At 36.7% G+C, this 25819-nt stretch overlaps 1 protein-coding gene across 1 annotated transcript in view; it reads left to right on the forward strand.

Moving 5' to 3' along the window:
• The first annotated feature begins 21006 nt into the window (after positions 1–21006).
• LOC140757034 (uncharacterized) overlaps positions 21007–25819 on the forward strand; it is a 91789-nt gene continuing 86976 nt past the window's right edge. Inside the window, exon 1 of the mRNA XM_073092586.1 lies at positions 21007–21092. The gene's annotated coding sequence lies outside the window, so the exon portion shown is untranslated. The remainder of the gene's footprint in view (positions 21093–25819) is intronic.

Raw genomic sequence — 25819 nt, forward strand, 5'->3', positions numbered from 1 at the left:
TGTACGGAGGGATTAACTAGGATTAACTAGGTGACTTAGTATTCTACTAAGTAATCGGTGTTTTTCAAACTTTTTGAAGTTTCGATTCAGGCACCACCGCTATTATTTCTGTTATAACAGCAGTGTTAAGCGCTGCTGTGTTCCGCTTTGAAGGATATCCGAGGCGTTCCAAGTTAGTCCTCATGAGTAGCGGTGCATCTGCGGTCAATCTCAGGCAGGAACGGAGCACACGGAGGTTTTTTTTATAATATAGAAGTAGCAGACGAGCATGCAGTCCACCTGATGGTACGTGGTGGTAAGTGGCTACTGCCGCCCATGGACATCTGTAATCAACCCCAGATATGATATTCCTACCTGAGGTCGGCCACAAATGCGTCGCTACCCCTAAGGACTAAGCTGGAACACCTCAGAAAAGTCTGTCTCTCTTACCACACCCTTCAAACCGGAACACAGCAGCGCCTAACACTGCTGTTATTAGGCAGAAATAGGGGTGGCGGTGGTGCCGCCGAAATCGAACCACAAAGGGGTCTACCACCTTCAAACGGGTTCCGTACCACTAAAATTTTCATATTTATTATATATAAACTTAATGTATATAAACGTGGCCTTATACCGTTTATATTAACATTAACTTAATCTTGAACAATGCGTAAATATGACATTATAAAATAAATTTATAAATATGACATTTAGACCCTTGAATGTAACTTTAGTTTGATTCACCAATTGTGAATTCAATGTTTTATATTTATTATAAACTAGTAAAGCCCGCGGCTTCGTTCGCGTTTAAAAAAATAACATGTCATAGGTATATGAGGCTAGTTCCGGGACTAGAATAGGGCTACGGTATCCCCTGCCTGTCGTAAGAGGCGACTAAAAGGGGGCTTCCGGGGTTGCGGGTGGCAAGAGTGGGAGCTCTAGCCGTCCAGTAAGCGATCCCGGGAAGGACGGCGGCATGTGTGGTCGCATGCCGTCGTAAACACCAGATGTGAGGGAGGAGCGTAAAGTGCTCCCCCCAGGGCAGAGCCCGACCGGGGCATCGCGCTCGGAGGACTCCGGTTGTGTTCCCTCGAAGATCCCGGAGTACTCCAACAAGCGTTGAGGACGGCAACCGGGGGGATTTTAGTGCGGTAAAAATCCCACATAACCCGGCGTCGCTCCCACGTCGTCGGGTACCTTTTGAAGGTTTCCCCCTCGTAAATAAAAAAAAAGGTATATGAGGCTGTTAGAACCAGAATAGCCTAACTACAAAAACGATTTGCAATATGGAGAAAAGTAAAATTGTATAATCCGCTCTGAAGTTGTTGCGAGTAGGTGTAGTCATACAATTTGATGGCGACGCGATTCATTTATATATTCAGAGCGGACTAGCAATTTTACGCGAACTGTATCTACTACATGTTTTAATTACGAAAATACAGATAATAGGTCAAAAATAATTAAAATGCAGTTAGGCCACTCTGGTTCTAGCAGCCTCATATATAATTGAAAATTTGTACCTTCATTGGAATGACAGTGGCGCCATCTGTCGAAAATTGGTCGTACCATCCAGAAATCTTCGTGGGCTCATGCACAACTTTGCTAAAGATCATCACATAATCAAATCGATAGTTTACGAGTCTATAAAGGACATACAGACAAACATTCATTTTTATATATGTAAAAAAGTTGTGCCTGCGACTTTATTCGCGATTCAGAATAATGTCAATTGTACAACGCCATCTATCAAGCTCAGAGCACACTGTAAACTGAAACTCCGCTCCGCACACGTCATGCAATATAGAAAAAATACTTCAGACTTTAAATTGTAATAACTTTTGATAGAGTAGATCGATTGGAATGATATAAAGACAAAGTTAAGTCAAGATAAAGACTATGAATATAGAAAAAAATCATTACATATAATTTAGTGGTTTTGGTTTTATGCGATTTTAAACAGACAAACATACAGACAAAAGTTGTAATAACCAAAAACCCATTCAAATTTGATTAGCAATTTTGAAAAAAAAAATACAAATTATGTATGATACATTACATACATACATACAAACATACATACATACATACATACATCCATACATACATACATACATACATACATACATACATACAAATTGATCCAATACAGAACCTCATTTTTTAAATCAGTTAAAAATGTTAGAAATTGCTATTATTATTTTTTCTCAGTTTTTAACATTTTTGCAAATATATTCAATGTACAGACAGACAAACCTTACAACCCTATTATATATAGAATTATGATACATATTCAACATCCTTTGTCACTTGAATCAGCCAACCTTGACTGAGTCAGATGTTTAGGTAAATACAAATCCTGACATACTTAAAAGATGAAGCGATATTATAGACTCATGCGTTGTTCGTGGCGCCTTATTTATTGAAATGAAGTACTTTTTTTATAAGGTTGGAATAGGAAACGAGCTATCTGGAGGCATTGGCGTAGGACACGGAGGTGTCCTACGTCAAAAACATCATAAGCCTCGAGGTGGCGCGCGCGGTGTTCCCACGCGCTTCTCAAAGACGACGGGATGGAGTAGCTCCAGCTCCTTCCCACACAGAGACGGGCCCTGTTATGGGCAGACGCCGTTGCCGTGAGGTTTTAGCCGGTAGGAGTCCGGCATATCCTCTCCCCTGTCCTCGCGGCTGAGAGGAACCCTTGACGGGTTTCCCCACGAAAAAAAAAGGAAACGAGCTATCTGATGGTGGTCACCGTCGCTCATGGACATCTGTAATCGACCCTCGATAAAATTAAACTTCTACCTAAGCTAGGCAACATTTTAATCCTCAGAAATGGCGACGCATTTAAGCGACGGATGAAGGTGGTAGAACCTTCTGTGGTTCGACGGCGGCGGCACCACCGCCACACCTATTTCTGTTATAACAGCTGAGCGCTGCTGTGTTCTGGTTTGTAGTGTGGTAAGGGCGACATACTTTTCCGAGGCCTTAGTCCTCAGAGGTAGAAGCGCATCTGTGGCCGACCTGCGTTAGGAATCTTATTTTAATTGGCGTTAAATACAGATGTTTACTGACGGCTGCAGACATTTACTATCAGCTGGACTGCATGCTCGTCATCCTATATTATAAAAAATGGTCATTTGTTATTAAAAAAACCAACATTAGTCACAAGATTCACAAACAAACAAACTTGAATTTCTCCTCACAACCTTGCATTGGCCTTACGTATGTCATGCGTCGTGTGGGTGTCAATAATTAGTTACAACAATTGATGAAATGAATTTAATGACTTAGAATGCAAAGGTGAGCGAGTGTTGCATCAGGACTATTTTAGTTTTCTCCCACCTAAACTAAGAATAATGATAGAATTATGGTAGATAGAACGTAGAGACCTCTTTGATTTGATTCCAGCGCCTCACTTATTTTTACCAACGATGCATTGGAAAGCCGGAAAGCTTAGGTGTTGCAAATGTCCATACGTGACGGTGACTGCTTTCCACCAGGTTGCCCGTCTGCCTTATCGTTAGGTTAAATATATATATAAAAAAAAACTAATAACACTAGTGTAGCGCTGCTGTGTTCTGGTTTGAAGGGTGTAGTAAGGGAGACATACTTTTTCGAGGCGTTCCAGCTTAGTAAGGGCTCTGGAGTAGCAGTGCATCTGTAGTTGATCTCAAGTAGGAATCTAATCTTATCTGGGGTTGATTATAACTGTCCATGGGCGGCAATAGATTGCCATCAGATGGACTATCTACTCATTTGCTTTTCCAATATTATAAAAAATGAAGCATGGGGTCGACTTAACCTTGTTGATTTTAACCCCACGAAGACACAAGTCTGCGCGTTTACCGCTAAAAAAACCTCATTCGTCATAGCGCCACGGTTCCAAGGTATCCCGCTCACCATTGGTAAAAGTGTGGGGATCCCGGGAGTTGACATATCGTGTGACGTGCGGTACCGGGGTCATTTGGATGTTAAGGCGAAGTTGGCATCAAGAAAACTGGGCGTCTTGAACAGATCGAAGCGGTACTTCAGCGCGGGGCAACTCCGTCTGCTTTATAAGGCGCAAGTGAGACCCCACATGGAGTACTGCTCACATCTCTGGGCAGGGGCGCCCCAATACCAACTTAACCCACTTGACTCCGTGCAGAAACGCGCGGTCCGAATCGTCAACGACCCGGTGATCTCCGATCGGTTAGAACCTTTGAGTTTGCGGAGGGACATAGGTTCCCTCTGTGTGTTCTACCGGCTTTACAATGGTGGGTGTTCCGAGGAACTGTTTGACCTGGTGCCTACGTCACCATTCCTCCATCGCACCACTCGCCGAAGGATGAAGTTCCATCCACACCAACTGGACTCGTGGCGGTCCTCCACGGTTCGGTTTGCACGGACGTTCTTGCCGCGGACGTGTAAGATGTGGAATGAACTTCCTCCTGAGGTATTCCCGGAGCGCTATGACATGGGGCTCTTCAAACAAGGTGCAAAAAGAGCTCTCATACAAAGCCGGCGATGCATTGGCGACTCCTCTGGTGTTGCAAATGTCCATAGGCGACGGTGACTGCTTTCCATCAGGTAGCACGTCTGCCTAATCGTTAGGTTAAACGATAAAAAAAAATCTATGGTCGACTTCAAGTAGGAATCTAATCTTATCTGGGGTTGATTACAAATTTCCATTGGTGGCAGCAGGTACTCATATGTTTTTTCAACATTATAAAAAAAGTTTTTCTTACATAATATGGGAGTAGCAGACGAGCATGCAGTCCATCTGATGGTAAGTGGCTACTGCCCATGGACATCTGTAATCAACCCCAGATAGGATCGGATACTCCCACCTGAAATCAGCCACAGATGCGCTGCTACCCCTGAGGACTAAGGTGGTACGCCTCGGAAAAGTATGTCTCCCTTAGCACACCCTTCAAGCTGGAACACAGCAGTTAACACTGCTATTATGAGGCAGAAATAGGTGTGGCGGTGGTGCCGCCGGAGTCGAACCACAAAGGGTTCTACCACCTTCAAAATCAAACAAAAATATCCATCAACAAAAATCTCATCACATTTCAACGAAATTCCACCACAGCGTTTGCTTCAAAGCCGGACATTGTGGAGGAAAACTGACATAATAATCGCATTAATTAAGACCGTCAGACCGTCAGTTAATATGTCAGAACACGCAATTTTATCAAACACGGAAGTGGGGAAAGTAATTGTGGATTATATGATAATGAATTTCAATGAAGCATTTGATTTATTTGATCAAGGATTACTGAAGAAAGACTGCCTTTTAAATTGTATTATTTGAAGTTGGCACTATAACAGTGATAGTCTCGTGGTTAAGAAACTCGACCTCTTGATCGAGGGGTCCGAGGTTCAAGTCCCACGCATCTCTGATTTTTCGAATTTATGTGCGTATTAGAAATTAATTATCACTTGCTTAAACAGTGAAGGAAAACATCGTGAGGAAACCTGCATACCTGAGGAAGCATAAAGAAATGTTTGCAAAGGTATATGAAGTCTACCAACGCACTTGTCCAGCGCAGTGGACTATGGCCTAATCCTTCTCATTCTGAGAGGAGACCCGTGCCCAGCAGTGGGACAGTAATGAGTTGATGATGATGATGATGATGTATTTCAACGAAGTATTTAATTAATTTGATCAATGGTTACTGAAGATAGGCCGCTTTAACCCTTAGGCGCATAAAGAAAATTTTATTTAGTGAATATTATAAATAATAAAATTATTTCAAAGTGACATTAGTAAATAACATATTGGCACTGGTTAAAAATGGACTCTAAATATATTTTATAAAATAATTGACATAAACATAATTAATAATTGTAATACTAACTATAATTTTATATTTGCATGCTTTTTGGCAAAATGAGAGAACATAATATTAATTTAACACCTATTGTATAACCTTATTTGTAAATAAAGATTCATTTCATTTGATTTGATTGCCCAATTAGTCGCATTTGGTCTCAAGTGACCCCAAAGAAATGTTGAAAAAATAACACAACAAATAAATAAAACACAGTATGTACTATGAAGTATTAGAGTTATTCATTATAGTTAACTTTAAAAAATAAAAACATAAGTCGAAGTCAAACCACAAAGGGTTCTCCGACTCCGGCGGCACCACCTCCACACCTATTTCTACCTCATAACAGCAGTGTTAGGCGGAGCTGTGTTCTGGTTTGAAGGGTGTGGTAAGGGAGACATACTTATCCGAGGCGTTCTAGCTTAGAACTCAGGGGTAACGGCGCGTCTGTGGCCGACCTCAGGTAGGAATATCTAATCCATATGAGGTTGATTATGAATGTTTATGGGCGGCAGTAGCCACTTACCATCAGGTGGACTGCATGCTCGTCTGCTACTACTATATTATATAAAAACCTTCATGAATGACTAAGCGGTACAAATTTGATTTCATTTCAGTATTCGTGCGTCGCACCACGTATAGTCCTCAAGTGACGCATCCAACGGAATATTACTATCACCAAAACCAATGACATTGAGTTTGCATATATTAAAATGGATTTGAAATCAATGCGAATATGCACTAAAATATTTAAGAAAAACTCTTTGCAAAATATACATTTATATGGTATAATCTTTATGTTTACATAGATTAGTAAAGATTACTCACTCCTAACAAGAAAATCTAATTTCGTGTTTGACAAATATTAAAAAAATGTAGTTTTAGATCATTTAGGAATGAAATGATATTTCGCTATTGGACCTAATCCTTCTCATTCTGAGGGACGCCCACGCCAGCATTGGGGCAATAAAGCTGGGAGTGTAGAAAGCGTTTTATTGGTAGACTTCACATACCTTTGAAAAAAATTTTTACGATTTTCAAGTACTTAAAAAAGAAAAATCCTCACAATTTTTCCTTTAGCGTTTTAAGCAAGTGGAAGTTAATTTCTAATACGCACATAACTGAAAAATCAGGCGTGCCTGGAATTTGAACCTCGGACCCCTCGACCAAGAGGCCAAGTTTCTTAACCACTAGGCTATCACTGACACATAAAAACAGATATTGAATGAATAATACCAAACTAACAAATTAATACACGTTGACTAAGATATTTTACCTAAAATTAGTTTCGTAACAGTGGCACGATTCATTTTATTAATCCTTATGTCCTTGACAATATTGCACAGATATGCACAATAATATGAAAGTATAGAATAGTTTAAATTCATAATTTTCCTCTTATAATAAGGATGTCTAGGGTTCCGTACCTAATAGGTAAAAACCCTATTACTAAGCCTCCGCTGTCTGTCCGTCTGTCTGTTTGTCTTGTGAACCGATAGACACTTGAATATGTATAACGGTGGATGTTATAACAAATACTAAAATTAAAAAACATGTGAGCCGTCACGGGACGCCTGGCAGATGTGAAACATCGACATTATTTTGTAAAAGTAATATGCAGAAAAGAACATATTGTGATAGGAACTAAATATGTCATAATGATAAAATAAAATATTACGATTTTTTTCCAGATAACGATGACTATTTATTGAATAAACATTTATTTTCATTAAATACAAAAATTTACGAATTTATTTCAAATCGTGACTACTTAATTCGTTTAATTAGTGACTTCACAAAACGCCACACCGTACACACTACTGAATATAACTGTATATACACGGCATGCGTCGCCACGCCAGAAATCGGTTGTACGTGCGGCTATAGATGTTTCACATCAAAACAAAGTTGAAAATAAATAGGGGTCGCCATACAAGAAAGTGCTATTTTTCAGACCTTTTTCGCTTTATCTATTGAACCGTAATAGATAGACAGTTCGAATTTTCACAATGCATTCACTACTAAGGCTGCTATGATAACAAATACTAAAAATAATAAAATGTTTTGTGCAGAACCCTCCATGTGCGAGTTCGACTTGCACTTGGCAATTAGTCTAATTTGCATAATGTATGTTGTAGTATTACTTATTAAGTTTTAGACTTTTTAAATAAAGTTTTTTATGATGTAGAGGTAGTAAACGAGCATGCAGTCCACCTGATGGTAAGTCACTACCGTACGGACATCTGTAATCAATCTCAGATAGAGTTACTTCTACCTGGGATCGGCCTCAGCTTTAGTATCCTTTAGGGCTAAATAATAATAACGAAATCGAATTTTGAAAATTTGTAATAGGCAGATATTGTCAAATTTCGAACCTTGGTAGGCAATACGTTAGATCTCCAGTTGTGTTCCGTTGGAGATCCCGGAGTTCTCCACGAAACGCTGAGGACGGCCACCGGGGGGGTTTTAGTGCGGTAAAAATCCCACATAACACGGCGTCACTCCCATGGCGTCGGGTACCTTTTGAAGGTTTCCCCCTCGTCAACAAAAAAAAAAAAAGGCAATACGTTAGATAGATTTGTTATTAATAACAGAAGTAGGTCAGAACATCGCGTGTAAACTCCCTTACCACACTTCACAGAACACAACAGCGCTTAACACTGCTGTTATAACAGACATAGGTGTGACGATGGTGCCGCCGGAGTCGAACAACAAAGGTTTCTACCACCTGTCACAGGGCCTTATCTCTTAAATCGTAATAGTCTATCCATTTGAAATGTTAAAACTGTGAATGTTACTATGGTCGCTATAGTCTTATATATAAAATTCTCGTGTCACAATGTTAGTTACCGTACCCCTCCGAAACGGCTTTACCGATTTTCACCAAATTTTATATGCATATTCAGTAGGTCTGAGAATCGGCTACTATCTATTTTTCATACCCCAAGTGGTAAGGGTTGTTCACCCTTAACATTTTTTTATTTATATGGCAACACAACGTTTGCCGGGTCAGCTAGTAACAAATAAAATAGTTAAAATTAAAGGCATGCTAGGTATAAGGCAAAAATAGGTATGGCGGTGATGCCTTCCACGAACCACAAAGGATTTTACCTTAAACAATGTTATTTTAACAAAATGTGTCTGTTTGAATCTTCCATAAGATAAATACACGAGAAAATGGCGAATATAAAGATAAAACTAGAATCAAAACTTGATATGAAATAGTTTATATTCTTTCTTAAAGCCATAATATTTTATATATTATTGTATTTTTATACAAAAACACAGCGTGTGATCTAAGTGGGGGATACACTTTAAATTAATTAATAACTAGAGATTAAAATTAATTTTAATAATGTTTCAAGCAGGTCGTCTAGTGGTTGAAACACACTCAATCGAGGGGTCCATGGTTGTATCCAGGCACGTTCTGATTTATCAAAGTTATGTGCGTATTATAAATTAACGAGCTTTTGCCTGCGGCTTCACTTGCGTTACGAAGTAATATTTTCATCCCCTATTTTATCCCCTTGGGGGTAGAATTGTTCAAAATTCTTTCTTAGCGGATGCCTGCATGCCAAATTACAGCCCGGATCGGGCTGAAATTTGGCATGCAGGTAGATGTTATGATAATATGATGGTTTGGGCTGTGCGTGCGTAGATCACTATGTCAGTCAGTCACTTTTGAGTTATATATATTTAGATTCGCACTTGCTCTAACGGTGACGGAAAACATCGTGAGGAAACCTACATACCTGAGAAAAAAAATGTTTTCAAAGGTATGTGAAGGCTGCCAATACGCACTTGGCCAGCGCGGTGGACTATGGCACAGTATAAGTATCTATACAGTTCTATCTTCATACAAACGCACGGTACGCAAGTTATACCTACGCGCCTCGACTTCGGTATGCACTCGGTACGCGAACAGGCGCGAATGTGCCACAGTGATGAGCGGTCGGTGTGACGGTTTTTAGGCAGTTTATCTTTATTTAAACAATTATATAGCGTCTGTACTAGTAAGTACCAACATGATTTGTTTCTTTTTTAAAAGATTGGTATTTCGACTTATTACCAAGTAACATAAATGGATTCATAAATAAACAAAGGGATAGGACGTAGGAAAATGACATGCGAATGATAATTTAGCAAAAGCTTTTCTCATTGAACATGATCAAATTATAACTACACTTTCATACCTACTAATTTTCGACTTATTTTTTATAATTTATTATTTTCCACTAAAACAAAATGTCAGTTAACCTCTCACCTACTAAGGACCGGCTATATAAAGGCTAAAATATAATATTTACAATAAAAAAACTACAAGAAATTCAGACATAATTAAAATACTGCAGGCGCGCAGCCCTAAAGCGAACCCTCGCCCAGCTCCCCTGTAGGTATATAATTCAAGGTCAGGGCCGAGTTGCAATACTATATACATCCTTATACTGTGACTAATCCCTCTAATTCCGAGTGGAGACCCGTACCCAGCAGTGGCCAAATAGGCCCAATCTTGCATCAAAATTAACTACTTGTATAGTCCGCGCCAAACTGCTAGTCCGCTGAAGTTGTTGCGAGCAGGTATAGACATACAATTTGCGACGCGACGCGATTCATTTCTATATTCAGAGCGGACTAGCAGTTTTCGGACTAAACTTAATAATAATTTGCCTTAGCAACAAATATGTGTCCTCTGCCTTACAAGCTAGATTGAACCCGGATCTACGCGTGAGTGAACACCGACAGTCTGACAGACATTACTGCGTGTCTTGTCATATTACAATTACAGCCTTTAGGACGCCCTTTTGTACCCTTTACGAAATTGAAATTGCAAATAATAATAATTAGTAAATGACATAAAGATTCTTGATCCTGTTTTTTCATAAGATTGGAGAAGTAATGCATGCATCTGATGGTAAGTGGCTACTGTTGCCCATGGACAGTCATAATCAACCCGAGATGGACTAGATATTCCTACCTGAAGTCGGCCACAGATGCGCCGCTACCCCTGAGTTCTAAGCTGGACCGCCTCGGAAAAGTATGTCTCCCTTACCACACCTTTCAAACCGGAACACAGCAGCGCTACACTGCTGTTATTAGACAGAAAGTGGCGGTGGTGCCGCCTGAGTCGAACCACAAAGGGTTCTACCACCTTCAAACTTACTTCAAACTTAAGTACTATCAGTAAGACCGCAAGGTCAATTGATACCTCTTTTTCCTAAAAAAAAGTCACTATTTTTAAGGCATATCTAAAAATATCAGACAGACATAATAATAGATTTCTTGTATCTAATCTAGATCTAAATTATTGAGACCTAAGTAACCTTTCACCAATTTTGGATTTTCCGATAATAAATCTGACTATACAACATTTTTAAATTACGAAAATACAGATAGGTCAAAAATCATTAAAATGCAGTAAGGCCACCCTGGTTCTAGCAGCCTCATATGTAACTGAAAATTTATACCTTCATTGGAATGACAGTGGCGCCATCTGTCGAATTAGTCGTACCAACTCAGAAACCTTCGTGGGCTCATGCACAACTTTGCTAAAGATCGTCACATGATCAAATGCATAGTTTACAATTCTATAAAGGACATACAGACAAACATTTACTTTTATATATATAGACAAGCTGGGCCTGCGACTTCATTCGCGATTTAGAATAATGTCAATTGTACAACGCCATCTATCAAGCTCAGAGCACACTGTAAACTGAAACTCCGCTCCGCACACGTTATGCAATATAGAAAAAATACTTCTGACTTTAAATTGGAATAACTTCTGATAGAGTAAATCGATTTGAATGAAATAAAGACAAAGTTAAGTCAAGATACGGACTATGAATATAGAAAAAACCATTAAATACAATTTAGCAGTTAAGGTTTAATACGCTTTCAAACAGACAAAAGTTTTAATAACCAAAAGCCCATCCAAATTGGATTAGCAGTTTTTGAAAAATTGCGGACATACAAACTTACTAACATACATACTTATATACATACATACAAACATAAATACATACATACATACACATTACACACATACTACATACATACATACATACAGAACCTCATTTTTTTAATCTGTTAAAAATGTTAGAAATTGCTATTTATACTTTTTCTCAGTTTTTAGCTTTTTTTTGTAAATTTATTCAATGGACAGACAGACAAATCTTACATCCTTATTATATATATAGAATTATGATACATATTCAACATCCTTTGTCACTTGAATCAGCCAACCTTGACTGAGTCAGATGTTTAGGTAAATACAAATCCTGACACACTTAAAAGATGAAGCGATATTATAGACTCATGCGTTGTTCGTGGCGCCATACATATTGAAAATAACTTTTTATACGATTGTAATCGATAGAGCGATATATAGATATATTATTTATTTCAAAAACTTAAGCAACAACAGTAATTTATAATACATATTACACAATGCAATCCAAAAACATACATACAAAAAAACAAGCGAAATTACTTACGAACTAATAGCTAGATTAGAATTTTGAAGGTAGAACCATCTGTGGTTCCACCACCGCCACACCTATTTCTGTTATAACAGCAGTGTAGCGCTGCTGTGTTCTGGTTTGAAGTGTGGTAAGGGAGACATACTTTTCCAGGTTTTAGCTTAATCCTCAGAGGTAGCGGCGCATCTGTGGCCGACCTTCGGTAGGAATCTGATCTTACTTGGCGTTGATTACATATGTCTATTAACGGCAGTAGCCACTTACTATCAGCTGGACTGCATGCTCGTCATCCTATATTATAAAAAAATGGTCATTTGTTATTAAAAAAACCAACATTAGTCACAAGATTCACAAACAAATAATCTTGAATTTCTCCTCACAACCTTGCATTGGCCTTACGTATGTCATGCGTCATGTGGGTGTCAATAATTAGTTACAACAATTGATGAAATGAATTTAATGACTTAGAATGCAAAGGTGAGCGAGTGTTGCATCAGGACTATTTTAGTTTCCCCCCACCTAATCTAAGAATAATGATAGAATTATGGTAGATAGAACGTAGAGCCCTCTGTGATTTGATTCCGGCGGCACCACCGCCTCACTTATTTTTACCAACGATGTATTGGAAAGCCGGAAAGCTTAGGTGTTGCAAATGTCCATACGTGACGGTCACTGCTTTCCACCAGGTTGCCCGTCTGCCTTATCGTTAGGTTAAATATATATAAAAGAAAACTAATAACAGTGTAGCGCTGCTGTGTTCTGGTTTGAAGGGTGTGGTAAGTGAGATACCTTTCCGAGGCGTTCCAGCTTAGTCCTCACGGGTAGCAGCGCACCTGTGACCGACCTTAGGTAGGAATCTAATCTAATCTGAAGACCTGCGTGGCGAAGCGATCACAATACCGGTCTGACACGCAGGGGATCCCGGGTTCGATCCCCGGCTAGACTAGGTTACTGTTTCTGGGTCTGACTGTTTGTGTATTTGTCTCTGTGTGTGTCCATGGCACCCACGATACAGGGAATCCTAGTGTGGTTGTGAGTGTAGAAAGCGTTTATTTATCTGGGTTGATTACAGATGATCTTCAGCAGCAGTAACTTACCATCAGCTGGACTGCCTACTCGTTTGTTTTTCAATATTATAAACAAGAAGCATACAAAAATACCCATCAACAAAAATCTCATCACATTACAAGGAAATTCCACCACAGCGTTTGCTTCAAAGCCGGACATTGTGGAGGAAAACTGACATAATAATCGCATTAATTAAGACCGTCAGACCGTCAGTTAATATGTCAGAACACGCAACTTTATCAAACACGGAAGTGGGGAAAGTAATTGTGGATTATGTGATAATGTATTTCAATGAAGCATTTGATTTATTTGATCAATGATTACAGAAGATAGCCCGCCTATAAAAATTGTGTTATTTGAAGTTGGCGCTTACTGGCATGGATAGCCTAGTGGTTAAGAAACTCGGCCTCTTGGTCGAGAGGTCCGAGGTTCAAATCCCAGGCACGCATCGCTGATTTTTCAAACTTATGTGCGTATTACAAGTTAATTATCACTTGATAAAACGTTGAAGGAAAACATCGTGAGGAAACCTGCATACCTGAGAAATCTTAAAAAATAAAATTTTCAAAGGTATGTGAAGTCTACCAACCAATTCGCATTTGTCCAGAGCGGTGGACTATGGCCAATCCTTCGCATTATGAGAGAAGACCCAGCAGTGGGACAGTAATGGGTTGATGATGATGAAGCATTTCAATTACATGATCAATGGTTACTGAAGATAGGCCGCTTTAACCCTTAATTAGGCGCATAAAGAAAATCTTATTTAGTAAATATTTAAATCATAAAACTATTTCAATGTGACATTAGTAAATTAAATATTGACACTGGTTAAAAATTGACTCTAAAATATATTTTATAAAATAATTAACATAAACATAATTAATAATTGTAATACTAAGTAACTATAATTTTATATTTGCATGCTTTTTAGCAAAATGAGAGAACATAATATTAATTTAACACCTATTGTATAACCTTATTTGTAAATAAAGATTTATTTGATTTGATTTAATCGCCCAATTAGTCGCATTCGGTCTCGAGTGACCCCAAAGAAATGTTGAAAAAATAACACAACAAATAAATAAAACACAGTATGTATTATGAAAATATTAGAGTTATTTATTATAGTTAACTTTAAAAAATAAAAAAATAAGTCGAAGTCGAACCACAAAGGGTTCTCTGACTCCGGCGGCATCACTTCCACGCCTATTTCTACCTCATAACAGCAGTTTTAAGCGGTGCTGTGTTCTGCTTTGAAGGGTGTGGTAAGAGAGACATACTTATCCGAGGCGTTCTAGCTTAGAACTCAGAGGTAGCGGCGCATCTGTGGCCGACCTCAGGTAGAAATATCTAATCCATATGGGGTTGATTATGAATGTTTATGGGCGGCAGTAGCCACTTACCATCAGGTGGACTGCATGCTCGTCTGCTACTCCTATATTATATAAATAATTCGGCAAGTACAAGTCGAACTCGCACATGGAGGCTTCCGTACCACTAGATGTTCATTATTTGTTACTTGTTTTTATTCATTATATTATTTTCAACGATACTTCGTTATATGAAACAACAATAGATGGCGTTAGGGTAATGATGACTGATACGTAAACAACGTATAATAAAATTAAAATAAGTATATTAAAATATGTTTTATAATAATAATAATAATAAAATTCAGACTAGGGTTGTCCATATTTATTGTTAGTTTAGTTAGTTTAGTTTAGTTAGTTTATGGTTCTTATTTGTATTTATTACAATTCCAGTTATAGTAGTAAACGGATTGTAAAAATTTCAACCGTCTTCCTAGAACGGTTTAACAGTTAGATCGAAAAATGCTGAAAAATACCGATTTGTTGTATGGTGGCCCCCTTTAGTATTCAACTTTATTTTATTTTCAGTATTTGTTGTTATGACGTTATGCCTCCTCTATAAAAAAAACATGTGTCTGTCTATTACGGTTCCGGAGATATAGCCCTGTGACAGACGGACAGACAGCGAAGTCCTAGTAATAGGGTTCCGTCTTTACCCTTTGGGTACGGAACCCTAAAAACCTTTATGAATGACTAAGCGGTACAAATTTGATTTCATATCAGTATTCGTGCTTCGTAACACGTATAGTCCTCAAATGACGCATCCAACGGAATATAACTATCACCAAATGACATTGAGTTTGCATATTAAAATGGATTTGAAATCAATGCGAATATGCACTAAAAATATTTAATAAAACTCTTTGCAAAAGATAGATTTATCTGGTATCTTTATGTTTACATATATTAGTAAAGATTACTCACTCCTAACAAGAAAATCTAATTACGTGTTTGACAAATATTAAAAAATGTAGTTTTAGATCATTTAGGAATGAAGCGATATTTCGATATTGGACCTAATCCTTCTCATTCTGAGGGACGCCCACGCCAGCATTGGGGCAATAAAGCTGGGAGTGTAGAAAGCGTTTTATTGGTAGACTTCACATGCCTCTGAGAAAAAAAATTAAGATTTCTCAAGTACTTAAAAAAGAGAAATCCTCACGAGTTTTTCCTTCAGCATTTTAAGCAAGTCATAATTAATTTCTAATACTCACATAACTGAAAAATCTGGCGTGCCTGCGATTTGAACCGATTCGGACCCCTCGACCAAGAGGCCAAGTTTCTTAACCACGGCTATCACTGACACATAAAAACAGATATTGAATGAATAATACCAAACTAACAAATTAATAAACGTTGACTAAGATATTTTTACCTAAAATTAGTTTCGTAACAGTGGCACGATTCATTTTATTAATCCTTATGTCCTTGACAATATTGCACAGATATGCATAATCGAATGAAAGTATAGAATAGTTTAAATTCATAATTTTCCTCTTATAATAAGGATGTCTAGGGTTCCGTACCTAATAGGTAAAAACCCTATTACTAAGCCTCCGCTGTCTGTCCGTCTGTCTGTCTGTCTTGTGAACCGATAGACACTTGAATATGTATAACGGTGGATGTTATAACAAATACTAAAATTAAAAAACATGTGAGCCGTCACGGGACGCCTGGCAGATGTGAAACATCGACATTATTTTGTAAAAGTAATATGCAGAAAAGAACATATTGTGATAGGAACTAAATATGTCATAATGATAAAATAAAATATTACGATTTTTTTCCAGATAACGATGACTATTTATTGAATAAACATTTATTTTTATTAAATACAAAAATTTACGAATTTATTTCAAATCGTGACTACTTAATTCGTTTAATTAGTGACTTCACAAAACGCCACACCGTACACACTACTGCATATAGACTGTATATACACGGCATGCGTCGCCACGCCAGAAATCTCCAGAACCCTCCATGTGCGAGTTCGACTTGCACTTGGCAATTAGTCTAATTTGCATAATGTATGTTGTAGTATTACTTATTAAGTTTTAGACTTTTTAAATAAAGTTTTTTATGATGTAGAGCTAGTAAACGAGCATGCAGTCCACCTGATGGTAAGTCACTACCGTACGGACATCTGTAATCAATCTCAGATAGAGTTACTTCTACCTGGGATCGGCCTCAGCTTTAGTATCCTTTAGGGCTAAATAATAATAACGAAATCGAATTTTGAAAATTTGTAATAGGCAGATGTTGTCAAATTTCGAACCTTGGTAGGCAATACGTTAGATAGATTGGTTATTAATAACAGAAGTAGGTCAGAACATCGCGTGTAAACTCCCTTACCACACTTCACAGAACACAACAGCGCCTAACACTGCTGTTATAACAGACATAGGTGTGACGATGGTGCCGCCGGAGTCGAACAACAAAGGTTTCTACCACCTGTCACAGGGCCTTATCTCTTAAATCGTAAGATAGATATTTGAAATGATAAAACTGTGAATGTTACTTTGGTCGCTATAGTCTTATATATAAAATTTTCGTGTCACAGTGTTAGTTACCGTACTCCTCCGAAACGGCTTTACCGATTTTCACCAAATTTTATATGCATATTCAGTAGGTCTGAGAATCGGCTACTATCTATATTTCATACCCCAAGTGATAAGGGTTGTTCACCCTTAACATTTTTTTATTTATATGGCAACACAACGTTTGCCGGGTCAGCTAGTAACAAATAAAATAGTTAAAATTAAAGGCATTTTAGGTATAAGGCAAAAATAGGTATGGCGGTGGTGCCTTCCACGAACCACAAAGGATTTTACTTAACAATGTTATTTTAACAAAATATGTCTGTTTGAATCTTCCATAAGATAAATACACGAGAAAATGGCGAACATAAAGATAAAGCTAGAATCAAAACTTGATATGAAATAGTTTATATTCTGTCTTAAAACCATAATATTTTATATATTATTGTATTTTTATACGAAAACACAGCGTGCGATCTAAGTGGGGGATACACTTTAAATTAATTATTAACTAGAGATTAAAATTCATTTTAATAATGTTTGAAGCAGATTGACTAGTGGTTGATAGACACTCAATCGAGGGGTCCATGGTTCAATCCAGGCAATCTGATTTATCAAAGTTATCTGCGTATTATAAATTAACGAGCTTTTGCCCGCGGCTTCGCTCGCGTTACGAAGTAATATTTTCATCCCCTATTTTATCCCCTTGGGGGTAGAATTGTTCAAAATCCTTTCCTAGCGGATGCCTACGTCATAACATCTATCTGCATGCCAAATTTCAGCCCGATCCGTCCAGTGGTTTGGGCTGTGCGTTGATAGATCACTATGTCAGACAGTCACCTTTGAGTTATATATATTTAGATTGTCACTTGCTCTAACGGTGAAGGAAAACATCGTGAGGAAACCTACATACCTGAGAAAAAAAAGTTTTCAAAGGTATGTGAAGGCTGCCAATACGCACTTGGCCAGCGCGGTGGACTATGGCACAGTATAAGTATCTATACAGTATTCTATCTCCATATAAACGCACGGAACGCAAGTTATACCTACGCGCCTCGAGTTCGGTATGCACTCGGTACGCGTACAGGCGCGAATGTGCCACAGTGATGAGCGGTCGGTGTGACGGTTTTTAGGCAGTGTTTCTTTATTTAAACAATTATATAGCGTCTGTACTAGTAAGTACCAACATGATTTGTTTCTTTTTTAAAAGATTGGTATTTCGACTTATTACCAAGCACAATACCTGGAATTATAAATAAACTACACTTTCATACCTACTAATTTTCGACTTATTTATTATAACTCATTAATTTACTTATTATTTTCCACTAAAACAAAATGTCAGTGAACCTCCCACCTACTAAGGAGCGGCTATATAAAGGCTAAAATATAATATTTACATTAAAAAAAGTAGAAGAAATTCAGAAATTGAAATACTGCAGGCGCGCAGCCCTAAAGCGAACTCTCGCTCAGCTCCCCTGTAGGTATATAATTCAAGGTCAGGGCTGAGTTGCAATACTGTATACATCTTTATACAGTGACTATGGCCTAATCCCTCTAATTCCGAGAGGAGACCCGTACCCAGCAGTGGTCAAATAGGCCCAATCTAGCATCAAAAACAAAATATATATACTTGTATAGTCCGCGCCAAACTGCTAGTCCGCTCTGAAGTTGTTGCGAGCAAGTGTAGATATACAATTTGCGACGCGACGCGATTCATTTCTATATTCAGAGCGGACTAGCAGTTTTCGGACTAAACTTAATAATAATTTGCCTTAGCAACAAATATGTGTCCTCTGCCTTACAAGCTAGATTGAACCCGGATCTACGCGTGGGTGAACACCGACAGTCTGACAGACATTACTGCGTGTCTTGTCATATTACAATTATAGCCTTTAGGGCGCCCTTTTGTACCCTTTACGAAATTGAAATTGCAAATAATAATAATTAGTAAATGACATAAAAATTCTTGATACTGGTTTTTTATAAGATTGGAGTAGTAATGCATGCATGATGGTAAGTGGCTACTGTTGCCCATGGACATTCATAATCAACCCGAGATGGGCTAGATATTCCTACCTGAAGTCGGCCACAGATGCGCCGCTACCCCTGAGTTCTAAGCTGGACCGCCTCGGAAAAGTATGTCTCCCTTACCACACATCCAACCAGAGTCCAGAACACAGCAGAGCTACACTGCTGTTATTAGACAGAAATAGATGTGACGGTGGTGCCTGCGGAGTCCAAGCACAAAGGGTTCTACCACCTTCAGAAAGATACATACAGAAGCTCATTTGATATCTCCTTTTCTTGAAAAAAATGGTCTCTATTTTTAAGGCATATATTTTTAAAAATATCAAACAGACATAATAATAGATTTCTTGTATCTAATCTAGATCTAAATTATCGAGACCTAAGTAACCTTTCACCAATTTTGGATTTTGTGATAATAAATCGAGATGTTTCTGTCATTTTTATCTTAAAATCAATTCGGAGGCGTTATTACGTTGCATCCACATACCAACCACTCTATATGGTAATATCAGATCAAGTAGAAAATATTTACATATTAATATTATTACACACATATAAGCTAAACTTGATCACGCTTTGGTGTGACTTACTTTGATTTTATCTGATTACAGGGGTAATATTTTTTGATTTGTATTGTATTTTTTTATAATATAGGAGTAGCAGACGAGCATGCAGTCCACCTGATAAGTGGCTACTGCCGCTCGTGGACACCTGTAATTATCCCCAGATAGGATTAGATATTCCTACCTGAGGTCGGCCAAGATACGCCGCTACCCCTGAGGACTAAGCTGGAACGCCTCGGAAAAATTTGTCTCCCTTACCACACCTTTCAAAACGGAACACAGCAGCGCCTAACACTGCTGTTATTAGGTAGAAATAGGTGTGGCGGTGGTGTCGCGGGAATGAACCACAAAGGGTTCTACCACCTCCTTACTTCTCTAACCATCAGGTGGACTGCATGCTAGTTTCTTTCAATATTAAGTAAAAACATATTAATGATAATACATAAATCAATCATCACACATAAAATTTTAATTGAAGCAACAAATACCTCATTCTTTCAACGTGGAAAGAAAATTATATTTTTTAACACGCAATGGAATAAATTAACTGATTTAATTAGAATTGAGTTAATGGGCCAGTAGTTTAGTATATCGTCCATTATTAATACTTGATCTATCCATTTTTGAAGCAGTTATGCTTAGTGGTTGAAAGTGGGCTTCTCTGTATCGGGGTCCGAGGGTCAAATTTTAATTTTAAAATTTAATTTATAATTTTAATTGGTAATTCTATTTGCTTTAAATTGTATTTCTATTTGTTAATGTAGGCATATCAACGTGTATAAAACAATGTAATAATATTCTCAACCATTACTGTCCCACTGCTGGGCACGGATCTCCTCTCATAAAGAGAAGGATTATGCCATAGTCCACCGCGCTGGCCAAGTGCGTATTGGTAGACTTCACATACCTTTGAGATTTTTATTTTTTTTATAAATCTCTGAGGTATGTAGATTTCCTCACGATGTTTTCCTTCACCGTTAAAACATAATTAATTTCTAATAATTTCATCATTTTGAAAAATCATAAATAATTCAAACCTCGATCGAAAGGCCGAGTTTTCACTGAATATGCTCTATATCAAACAAAAATGCCTCATGACATCTACCCTTAAAAGATTGAAAGGTCACAGAGTTACATCAACGAGCCACGAGTATATAAGTATGAGAAGAGAAGCGTGTCGGCTTGTTGAGTCGCTGAGGTGAACGATTGTGTGTGAACACAGTGAAGTGTTGTGTACTGTGATTGACGAGTGAGTTGGCTTTTTATTTTTAAATTTTAAGTGTCGTGTCGGTATGGTTGATGGATAAATTTTAGGAATTTAAAATTTTAGAGTTGATTGCGAGTGAATTCTAATTGTGGATAATTTTATTTATTCTGTATCAATTTTAGGAATTTTAAAATTATAATAATTTAGAGTTGATTTTTTTGCGAGTGAATTTCAATTGTGGAGAATATTAATTCATCTTATTTTGCTTTTTATTTTTAAATTTAATTTCGTATTACCATAAACATAAAATGAGTAATATATTTTTAAATTGTAATTATTACATTTAAATTATATTTTTACTCGACTGTACGGAAAAAGTTAAACAGTAAATTTACTTTATTATTTAAATATAAAAAAGCTTTCTAATTTTAAATTTTATGTATTTCAGAAAATAGATAAAAGCATTAATAAATTATAAACGAATATTAAATAATTGTAAAATATAAATTTTAACAAAACTTTTGATTATTATTTTTCAAAATTTCGTGCGCGCGTTGATGTCTTCTTAATGAAAATTCGTTGGTCGCTTCAAAAATTTTTGAATATTATGTTAAGTAATATTACTAGTATCTTACATATTTCCATTAAGAGCTAATTATGACTATTTGTGTTTATGTCAGATAACTAATTTTATAGGAATCATAGGTTATCGATAAAATATTAAAATACCATAAAATTATATTGACTTAAGATGTGTACATACTAATGTATATATAATTGTATATATTTTTTAAATATAGCACATTACACATAAGCGTTCATACACACACATTATAGTCCCACAATTGGGCACTTTGTCCACAATATTCCAAAATTCTTGACTTCACATTTATAAGAATATTATGAAAAAATCAGGCATTTAGGTTTCCTCATGGTGTTTTTTACACTGTTAAATTAAGTTATAACGGTATTAAAGGTAGAAACTAGTATTCTTTTTATATTTACAGTATTTTAAGTAAGTAATAAGTACTTAATAAGTAGCCGAATTATAATTATAATTTTTCTCTTTTGGAAAATGACGTTCTACCTTTGTTTCTAGAGATACCGGATCTAAAGCCCCCTAGCCACCCTCCTCCCCCCACACCTCCCATAAACAAAAAAATAGGCTAAAAAAGTTTAAGTTAAGTTTAATATCTAACTAATTTAAATCAATACAGATGTTATAGGGTAGTTACTTTTGTTTCTCTGTTTGGAGGTCTCAGATTCGAATCCCAGTAACGTTTAAGTTCATGTGCGTATTAGAAAATAATTATACGTTTTTCAAATCAAATAAAATCATTTTTTTTTATTCAAAATAGGTTGTTTACAGAGCACTTTTTAAATGTCAATACAACTACCACTTCACAAGGTGTTTCGTTATGGAGAAGAAGCGGCGAAAGAAACTCCATAACACACAAGTTTAAACTGTGAAGGATAACATGTTTTCTAAAAAAGTGCTAGAATGTGTGAAGTTTACGTATTTGGCTAGAGATGGTATGACCTAGACTTTATCTAGGCTGTGCCCAGCAGTGGGATAGTATTAAAGATAGAGCATGTACTTTATTTTTACAAGAACCCTTTGTGGTTCGACTCCGGCACCACCGCCACACCTATTTCTGTTATAACAGCAGTGTAACGCTGCTGTGTTTTGGTTTGAAGTGTGATAAGAGAGACATACCTACTTTCCGAAGTATTCCAGCTTAGTCCGAGGTGTAGCGCATCAGTGGTTTAGGTAGGAATCTAATCTTATCTGTGGTTGATCATGTCATCCTCGTCTGCTTATATAAAAAAATATATAGAATAAATTTTACCTGAATCAGATTGTAATTCCTGAGGGCTAAGATGAGCTAAGTAAGCGTAGTGTCTACAATCTTAAAGGTAGCTAATAAGTGTAGTTTAGTAGCTTTTAAGAGGTAAAATGCCAAGGTTCAGGGATTTGGAAACGAGTCTCGGTTTGAAGAAGCGGTCAATACTTTCACGGTCAAAGAATTCCTTTTTAATAACTTTTTAGTTACTTGTTTGTGTAGGTCAATTGCAACTAAGTTTTTAGTAGTATCTTGTGATTGAAGTAATAATATAAATATTATTGATGTCACCTGACTTATGATGCATTTTGAGGGTTCCGTACTAAAAGGGTTTTTTTTATAATATAGAAGTAGCAGACAAGCATGCAGACCACCTGATGGTAAGTGGCTACTGCCGCCCATGGACATCTATAATCAACCCCAGATAAGGTTAGATATTCCTACCTGAGGTCGGCCACAGATGCGCCGCTACCCCTGAGGACTAAGCTGGAACGCTTCGGAAAAGTCTGTCTCCCTTACCACACCCTTCAAACCGAAACACAGCAGCGCCCACACTGCTGTTATTAGGTAGAAATAGGTGTGCGGTGGTGCCGCCGGAGTCGAACCAGAAAGGGCTCTGGTAAAAAAAACGCGTAAAACCTTCAAACTGCAGACTCGTTAGGTACTAGAATCTAGAAAGAAGTTACTTCTGGACGCAGTCTCTATTACAGTATTGTCGATTGTTTGTATTTTTTTAATTTAAAATAATGTTTACAAAAATAAAACATTTTAAAAGTCTTAAGGTATATTTATACTTTTTTTTTTTAAATAAAAGATTGTGTAAAAACGGGTAAAAAATCGAAAAAAATTGTTATCATTTGAGTGATAACATCAGGATTATAATAAATAAGTGCTCATTCGAGTGCTCAAAGGATCATTATTTATTAATTATATTGGTTATCATTTAGATAGTTAATTGTATCAAGCGTTACTTTGCAAAATCCATACTGTTAAGTTAGGATTAAAACTACTTCGCAGCAATCCGCTACTCATATGTATGATGGTATATATTTTTTACATACTGCATGGTTTAAAAGATATACCATCATACATATTAGCGGATTGTGGCGAAGTAGTTTTAATCCTAACTTAAAAGCTTATCATTTATTTTTTATTATTAAAGATTTGAAGGATTCTTTTTACTTTTAAAATATTTAAATGAAATTTTTGGACGTGTTACTATTATTTAAAATAATAACACTTTTATTGACATAAACGGTTATACACCTTAAACAAAGCATTTTGCAAAATTACAGCTATAACTAATAACTCATAAAAATTAAGTTTTTAACAAAATTATCTAACTTAGCACATCATTTTTAACACGTAATCACAGCTATGAGAACTGCCGTGTAATTAATAATGCAATTCATTAATTAACACGTTAAAATACAAACGTAATTATTGTAATATTTTACGTTTAACTTAAGTATAGTCCACGTAAAACTGCTAGTCCGCTCTGAATATAGAAATGAATCGCGTCGCCATAGCAAATTGTATGACTACACCTGCTCGCAACTTCAGAGCGGACTAGCAGTTTGGCGCGGACTATACTAATAACTTAAGTAGTAGTGTAGTGTTCTGGTTTGAAGGGTGTGGTAAGGGTGACATACTTTTCCGAAGCGTTCCAGCTTAGTCCTTAGGTAGCGGTGCATTAGTGGCCGACCTCAGGTAGGAATATCTAATTCTATCTAGAGTTTATTACAGATGACCATACGGCAGTAACTTACCAGATGTACTGCATGCTCGTCTGCTACTCCTATATTATAAAAATATATACAAAATAAAGAATTTATGACTACGTGTAGTTTCGTACAGACACAAATAGATTTTTAAGGTTTTCCCAGATAAGCCGATAGTACCAAATTAACATTTTCGACCGAATCTTTACATCCGGGTGACGTCACTCCTTTTCGTAACGTATTATGGAATTCCACGCCAATCTTGTTATTAAGAGGCGGATTTAAAATTGACGTTATTCTTCTATACTGTGTGTATAAAAACACTTCTTAGAAAAACCGAAATATTATCACATTCTTTTTTACTTCCAAAAAATAAATATTAAAAAAATAAATCTTATGTAAAAGATAATCTAACATTTTAAAAGTAAAATATAAAATTTAATTATAAATATGTTTACTTTTATCTATAGTAATAATATAGTTTTTGGTTGTAAAGAAATAATGTCGGAATTACCAATATTTGTGTTAAAAAAATCACAGATTAGTAAATATTACTCACTCCTAACAAGAAAATGTAACCAGTTTTGACAATTGAAATTGTCACTGTCATCTATTTTCGTGTTTGAGCATTTACGAATGAAACGATATTTCTCCGCACTTTTTCTTCGATTTCCTGTTAGTTTTGCACCACTTTAGTGCACATGTCGGCATTCTGCGTAAATCACACCATGACAGTCGGAAACGTAATGGAAAGACAGTGAGCCATTTTACGTATTTGTAAGCCATTTAACGGCTTCCTTCAATTATAATTATAAGATAACCATACTTAAGGTATCTATGTAAAAATATTAAAAATGTGTTAGAAAAAATATGTGGAAGGCAAAATATTAGTGGCTTAAGTCGATACAAGAAGGATTTAAAAGTTTTGTTTGTAGAATAAATAAAAGAAAGAGTCAAATTATATTTAAATTATTAAACACTTGCTTTAACGCAAAGGAAAACTGCATACCTGAAATAACTTAAAAAATAACTCAAAGATACTTGACATCTAGTTAAGGTATTTGATAGCATTATTTTCAAAAAAATGAAATCAAATCATTTTCTTTTTTATTCAAAACTAGCAGACCCGGCAAACTTTGTACTGCCTCAAAATCTATTTATCAAATATATTTCATATAAAATATAGCCTATGTTACTCGTGGAT

This window comes from Epargyreus clarus, unplaced genomic scaffold (genome assembly GCF_041222505.1).
Source record: "Epargyreus clarus isolate Ecla_fem2 unplaced genomic scaffold, WU_Ecla_fem_2.2 ptg000036l, whole genome shotgun sequence".
Lineage (NCBI taxonomy): Eukaryota > Metazoa > Arthropoda > Insecta > Lepidoptera > Hesperiidae > Epargyreus > Epargyreus clarus.